Source organism: Capsicum annuum, chromosome 3 (genome assembly GCF_002878395.1).
Source record: "Capsicum annuum cultivar UCD-10X-F1 chromosome 3, UCD10Xv1.1, whole genome shotgun sequence".
NCBI classification, from domain to species: Eukaryota; Viridiplantae; Streptophyta; class Magnoliopsida; order Solanales; family Solanaceae; genus Capsicum; species Capsicum annuum.
In genome coordinates, this window is record NC_061113.1 from 140,972,352 (window position 1) to 140,979,895 (window position 7,544).

The following is a 7,544-nucleotide window of genomic DNA, read 5'->3' on the forward strand; positions in this document are numbered from 1 at the left end:
ACTGACATGCCCCAATATATATTATCAGGGTTTAACGTGTAACACCAGTTGTGACGGTGTCAGTACCATGCGACGGGTACTAACAATGGTTGTGTGGATCCACTAATGTGATGTCTCGAAGGACTAGAGTGTCATGTCTATCTTACGAGGGACCCCTCAAAGTCTACAGTGGCATCGTAGGTTTTGAACTTAGGGACTGCTATTAGCGTCTCATGCCTACTGATGGGGTAGACAAATGACTCATGCCTACTAATGGGGGATAGGCCATCCCTACATTCACTCAGTGCTAAATGTTAATCCAAACTGAATGACACTGACTATTAGACTGAACTGAGTTTAACTGATTATGAGTTCTGCTATTACTCATTTTAATAATAATAACTGAGAAATTAACTATGCTATTGGTTTATCTAAAATCATTCTGAGGATACTGGAAGTATGTAGACAACTAAATTTTGGGTATTCTAGCCCCCAGTACTCGATAGCTTTAACAACAAGATCATACTTAAACTTTGAGGACATGACATGTAGTTCATATTCAAAACTCATTCTTTGAAGTATTTCATCAAACACTTGCAATGCATGGCTTAAGCATAGGAATGGTCTTAAACATGTAGTATTAGAAGCATAATTTTGATACTAAATCATCAATTATGGCTTAAATCAATGAACAACACCATTCAAACATGTAGAGTTTAATGACGACAACAATTTCGAGTAAACATGATATAAAATCCTAAATTCACGAAAGTTCATGGACATAATTCATAAAAATACACAACTAGAAATTACCCCTATGGTGATAGTTGCAAAACTGTTGCAATAGACAACAAAACCGTTGCCATAGCTCTTCCGCATTGGTTCAATAATCGTCCTATAGGTGGGCGTTGCGATAAGTCATGGCAACGGTTTATGCAACGGTTGCCTGAACCGTCACTATAGGTCAAGCTATGGCAACAGTTTCAAACAACAGTTGCCATAGCTTGACCTATGGCGACGATTATTTTTTGACTTATTGAGACGTATAATTTTCATTTACTGCAATGGTTGCTAACCGTTGCAATAGAATCTATTGCAACGACATTAAATCACTGCAACAGCCCCTATTGCGATGCTTTTATTATTCTGTTGCAATGCTTTTTGAGTACCTATTACAACTATTTTATTACTTATTGGAACATCTATTTTCATCTATTGCAATAGCTACTAACCATTGCAATAAATTCTATTGCAATGATATTAAACCGTTGCAATATCATCTATTGCGATGCTTTTGTTATTCTATTGCAACACATTTTGACTACCTATAGCAATGGTTTATTGATCTAGTGCAACAATTATTGCCACATGTTATTAAATTGAAACAATTTATATAAATAGTCACTCGTATTAATGTAAATTTTTATTTATATATACATAATAAATTACAACACAATATATACACATCACAAAACAAAATCATTCATTAATAATCTCATAATTCAAAATATGCAACAAGCTAGTAATTTAAACCCAAAAGCAAAATGTAATTAAGTCCAAATGATTAGTTAAGTTTTTACATACTAGCAAGTTCGAGTCGCGATAAATTTCAAGAAATTCAACACAAAACTATTGATATTAGAGAATTTATCCACAACCCCAAAATCTTCTCAAGTAAGGTCAATGTCTTTGTCACTTTCTTCATCTCTTTCTTAATTTAGGACACCTATAAAAAGAGAACAAAATAATATAAATTAGCACTTAAATGGCGACATAAAAAGATTACAATCACCAAGGCTATGAACTGTCAAAGTGGGCTTCTGGCAGCAAGCCAAGGATTATATCTAATCCTCAAACAAATTGTGGAGGGGAGGTATAATTTTCAAGTAGATATACCACATTCAAGTAAAGGAGAAGCTACAAGCACCGACACCAATTACTAAATGAATAGTTGTTTATTGAGGGGGACGAGAACTACTCTTACCATATATTAGTGATGAACATTTGCAAACTCTCAGTGTTGCAAGTTAAACAGCTCAAACTGGCAGACCACGTCAACAAAAAAGAAAAGTATATGTTTTTAATTCTCAATTTATAGAATCTGAAGGGGAGGTAAAGGCTGACGTTGTGTGACTAGGAGGTGAGTGAACTAGACGACCACAAAACTGAAAATAGCATATGAATGGTTCCAACATTTGCATACATACCTTACGAATTGCATCGAGTTCATAAAGTAGGACCTGATAAAACTGGCCATCACTTACACCATGCCTGCACAAAATTTAAAGACAACATAAAGTACAACGACAACTAAGCAGGTGCAGTTCAATATTGAACTATTGGTGATCTAAAGCCAAATTTCTATGAGAGGCCTTAATCACATTGACGATCTGTTTTCATTGTGAAACTTATCGATCACACGATATAGTTAGTACCGGTAGAATATTATTCTCAGTGGTTTCTATCCTGTGGCTTTCTTGAATGCCAATAGAAGTTGTCTGAGAAAGGGAGTAAAACAAATGTCAGTACATATTTGTCGAAAATAAAATGTTACAGTAACGAGAATTCAATAAATATGAACCTAATCATACCTCCCGACATTGTTCCTCGTTGAGGATCTTGCTAGGTCCGGTAAAGATCCTGAATGAGTTCTTTTCTATGAGGCTGAGCACATACTAAACCGGCATATTTAGTAACTTCTAGCCAATATTGTGATGCAACAACCTGAATCAGGAATATCGTATATCCAAATTTTAAGACTTTGAAAGAGATTCCAACATTTACATATGATAAACAAATATTTGAGTTGATTCTCATATGGTCACTCAACTAGTAGTTATCATCTTAGAACGTCACTATTCTTCTTGATTTAAATTTTTTCAACAAAGAAAGCGACTTTCTAAGATAATACTCCTTCTGTTTCCGAATAAGTGAATTGTTGGGGCATTTATTGGTGTTTCAAAATAAGTGAATCATTGAATTTTTTTCCAAATTTACCCTTATGATTTGACAACCAATTAACTTTTAAAAAGGTATTACAAGGTCAACTTTTTCTTTTTTTGGGGTAAAAATGGAAAGTTGTGTTAAATTTATGTCTTTAATGCTTTTTCCTTAATATGTGTGCCAAAATCCAACAATTCATTTATTATGAAACAGAGAGAGTAACTATTAGTTGAGCTATCAAAAACTCACAAATTCGTGATACTTACAGCAATCGATGGGCTACAGTCCTCTCCTGATTCTGAATGAGTCACATCAGCACCAAATATAATCGTTGGAATATCACTAATGAGAGGGATTTTCCATCTCAAAGCATCTAAAAATACCGTGTTTCTTTCTCCCATCTATCAGACAAGGATTATTAAACTTAAGAAAAATCCAACTGACACATACTTTGAAAGTTAAACAAGGAAAATAATCATCTCAGCGCGTCGAATTACTACATACCTTTACATTTATTTTCAGTGATACATTTGACAGATATTGCTTGCTAATTTATAATACATGCTTTGTCAGGCAACACTGAGAAATCAGCCCCAAATCTGTCTCACAAATTTTCTTCAAAGTACCTAAAGATTTAGTAACGATCAATGTGTCACTCAATGACATTCATTCATATATAAACAATTCATATTCCTGACGTATCAAACATAATTCATATTTACATCATCACGGCATCTTTATTTGTTGTAGCAGGTAACATGTCTTAGTTTCAAGATTTCAAATCTCACATACCTATATACAACATTTGGATGATCTTTACACTATCAGAATACAAACTTAAACTCAGAAGAAAAAGGGACTTAGGACTAATTTCTTCAAAAGCAACATAACAGAAAATCCAACTTTGTGTTTTCACCCTTTCAAATAACTTACTCAAGGAATAAATAAATAAAATATAGCATATTCCCTTCCCATATTGGACAAATGAATCAACACGATTAATAAATCTAGGGAATAATACACTGTTATGTTGTTTTTGGACTGCTCTATATTACAAATGCTTTTATCTATCTTACCTTTTTTTTTCAAAAGCAACGTAACAGAGAATCCAGCTTTGTGTGTTTACCCTTATTTTAATAACTTACATACTTGAGGAATAAAAAAAACACTAAAAATCTACCACATGCCCAAATTGAACAAAAATCAATGCAATTAATAAATCAAGGGGACCACACATTATAAGACACTAACCTCAGCAGGTGCTAGAGCAGCAACACAAGTTGCTTCTGCAGCGGCAAACGCGCCCTTCTCTTACTCAGACATGGGAAAATTTTACCTTCCTACTGAAGCTTGGGAGGTCGATGGTTCAACATCTGGAATGTTTCTAACGTAGCAGGCATGTCATTCAGCTTCTGATTTCCAGAAACTTTAGAACCCCGTTTACTGTCTACTGCTGAAGGAGGACTGCGAATCGGTGGTTTCCCAGGTCCTTCCATGTGTTTGCTCTTCGAAGTATCAGTGACAGTGGATTGTCTTAGTAATTTCAGACCACCATTAGCAGCCATCTCCTTTTGAAAAGTTCTATCCATACATTGACAATCTGACTTGCTATGGCACGTACTTCACGGCTAGTATGCACACAGACTTTTTCTTTAATAGTTTTCCCGATGCCTGAATAAAATAAGGGAGTGGGGGGATAGTTCCTTCTCTCAAAGTGGTATGTACCTGACAGTTAGACTGCAACCAAATCGGTTGAAACAAGTACTAGTACACGAACGCAATGACGCAAGAGTTGTGTCCTATCCTTGTTCGTGGAGTCCTGTGACCAATAAACATTAGTTGGACAACAAGCAATTTAAGTTAGACAGATATGGAATGAAAAGAAAATATGTGAGGAATCATACCAGCATCCACAAATTAAGTGTGCTAAGCCCTTCTTTAGTTCCAACAAAGGATCTCAAAACTTCTACCAGAAGTTTCAACAACTCTTTTTGTGAGATGCAATGTTCCTGCTGTTGTATTGGTATTACAGAACATATCCCTTAGCAGATTCTCTAGGGTCACGATCTTCGCCCCATCCAAAGAGTTCTTACACAAAACACTTGAGAGCTCTACTGCTTCAAGTCTCTTCATAATATCCCTTATTTCACTCCTTTCAGCATCTGAATGCCTCTTTGCATCCTCCATTGCCTATGCTTTTGCAGTGTAATCAGTGTTTGTAGTCAATATATCAATTATGCGGACAGCTTCCCATAACCTACTCATCATATCACCACCAACAGTGTCAGGGTGCTCTTTGCAGGTAGCTTCACCCGCAAAAAATAAACAGTTCTCCACAGGCCTGCCCAATATGTCACAATCTTCTCCTGATGATCCAACAGCCACATAAGAGTAAGCCCCGTAGCTATAAGGATCTTTTCCCCAGTTGGTGACCCCCGAAGCAACTGGATCAGGTACCTTGTTCTCACCATAAAGCTTGTGCAGAACCAGTAATGAATGCTTTACATTGTCGGAGGAGCTCATTTCCTGGCCATTTATAGCAGCTTTTCCGAACACTAACGCTATAAGAACAGGTGCCCCAATAATTTTCTTGACATTCCAGAACATAAAGCATCTGCCCCTCTCGTCTATTTCTTCTGCAGTCGCACCAAAGTAGTCAATAGAATCATCCCAAAATACTTTAGGAAACTCCAAGATGACTTATTAAGAATGCCAAAACCGAGCCATTGGATAGATAAATCTTTCCAGTGGGCTAAAGGTGGTTAAAATTTAATGGCTTCTGCCTTGAGATACCCTAATGGAACTGTAATAAGGACTGCATCTCCAGAAAACTCTCGTCCATTCGATGTCGAAACTTTTACCTTCTTAAATAAATCATTTTTTGTTGGAACGTCTTCTTTGCAATATGAAATATCAGTAACAATGTGGTTCAAGTGAATGCAAAGTTCCTCACTTAGTGATTCAGCAATGAAGTTGTAGCCGCCTTTAATCATACAATGAGCTCCACCAAAACCTCCATATGCATCATCCTGATTCCAATATGGAAGAGAGACTTCTTTAAGCAATTCAGTACAACTATACTCCAGGTTGGCAAAATGGCAACAAGATCTCTACCTTAGAATCATGATGTTGAGGAACTCCACCATCAGAAAGTGTCATGGATTCGATTGCTGTCAGTGATAGTTTTTGTGGTTCATTACCTATATGATTTCTCACAAAACGGGACTTGCGGCATTTCTTAAGGGCATATTCTAAACCATCCTCCAGGGATATCCTCATCGCATGCTTCCCTTTTTGAGCAACCAACAGTACCATGTCATCCAATAAGCTATTGAATTTTGCTTCCAATGCTTCATCCAGATCTGCTGGTCAATACAGTCAACTCAAGACCCAACTATGCACAAATCAATGAAGAAGGATCTGGTCTTCTTTCAGACACCAGAAATTCGGTATTTCCTTCGAATATTTCCCCTATGTATAACTTCACCTTCCTATGAGAGCCTGTCCTACTTCAATAGTTAAAACCTCACCATCTACTAGCCATGTCTGCTCATCCTTAACCTCACCTATCTTAGAACATTTTTGCGTCGGATTCAAGGATAACAGAGAAACAATGAAAGAAGCTAAACCCATAAAAATCAAAAAATAAATCAAGGAGAAATCAAAAATGTTCACGCAATCAAATGAACCTAGTAATCAAATGTTCTCTAAGGAGAAGAAAAATCCAAAATCCCCAAAAATTAGGTCAAAGTCGTAGAAGAACACTCTAACCTTAAAAACCCCAAATTGATGCAATTGAAGTGCAAATGTTAGAGAAGTTGATGAGCAAATTCGGTCGGACTTTCCAACACAAATTGAGAGCTGAAATTCGATCTTACTTTCCAACACTAAGAGAAATTAATGTGCAAAATTAGCCCTAATTGCAAATCAAAGTGCAAATTCAGTATGAAATTAAAGTGCAAATCAGTTATGGTTTATCTTTAACTCACCAAATTGCAATTCTACAGTCGTCTGAAGCTCACCACGCCACAGCTCACTACAGTCGGTCCGATTCAAGGATACAAATCACAGATATGTTTGTCCGAATATCTACGACCAACCAAACGACACTGTAAATTGAGGCTATGTGGTAATTATTTGTTCTTATGTGACCAATCAAACACTGTATTTCTTTAACGCTAACCAAACGACACCTAAATGTTTGCGGGAGAAAAAAGACCTTACTGATGATGAACAAAAGAAAATCCTTGGAAGAACACTCCACGGCGTCGATCTCCACGGCACCACTGGTAGATCTTAGTACCAGATCATCGATCTCCATGAGCTATAGCGATTGTAGCAGTGTAGTAGGTTTAAGTGATTGTAGCAGTGTAGTGTAGTAGGTTTAAGCAATTGTAGGATTTTAAAAAATTTTATTAAAATTTTTTTTTTTTTTTTTGGACGGAATTAATGAAATTTATCTGAAAATAGAGGGAATAAAATTAGCGCTGCTAGAGCTTATTTTATTTATACATTGCAATGCTTAATGTCAAAAGCTACACTTATAGTGTTAAATTATAGTTAATAAAACAATTATTTTTGGTAACGCTTGAAACTGTTGCAATTGATCACCTGTTGCAATT

The 7,544-nt window shown here is 36.2% G+C and overlaps 1 long non-coding RNA gene across 24 annotated transcripts; it reads right to left on the reverse strand.

Moving 5' to 3' along the window:
• Positions 1–1,505: 1,505 nt before the first annotated feature.
• LOC107863611 lies at positions 1,506–7,321 on the reverse strand. Of its 24 annotated transcripts, XR_007053040.1 has the most exons (13): positions 7,142–7,315; positions 6,912–7,011; positions 6,694–6,809; positions 6,037–6,284; positions 4,827–5,951; positions 4,174–4,741; positions 3,427–3,548; positions 3,189–3,323; positions 2,571–2,703; positions 2,415–2,477; positions 2,187–2,250; positions 1,964–2,020; positions 1,506–1,705 (listed from the first exon to the last, which is right to left on the reverse strand). It is a non-coding gene; the product is annotated as an uncharacterized LOC107863611 (long non-coding RNA). The 24 variants fall into 24 exon arrangements; XR_007053045.1 differs by having other exon boundaries at positions 4,174–4,566; positions 4,648–4,741; positions 6,037–6,809; positions 6,912–7,321; XR_007053046.1 differs by having other exon boundaries at positions 6,037–6,809; positions 7,147–7,318.
• Positions 7,322–7,544: the final 223 nt, after the last annotated feature.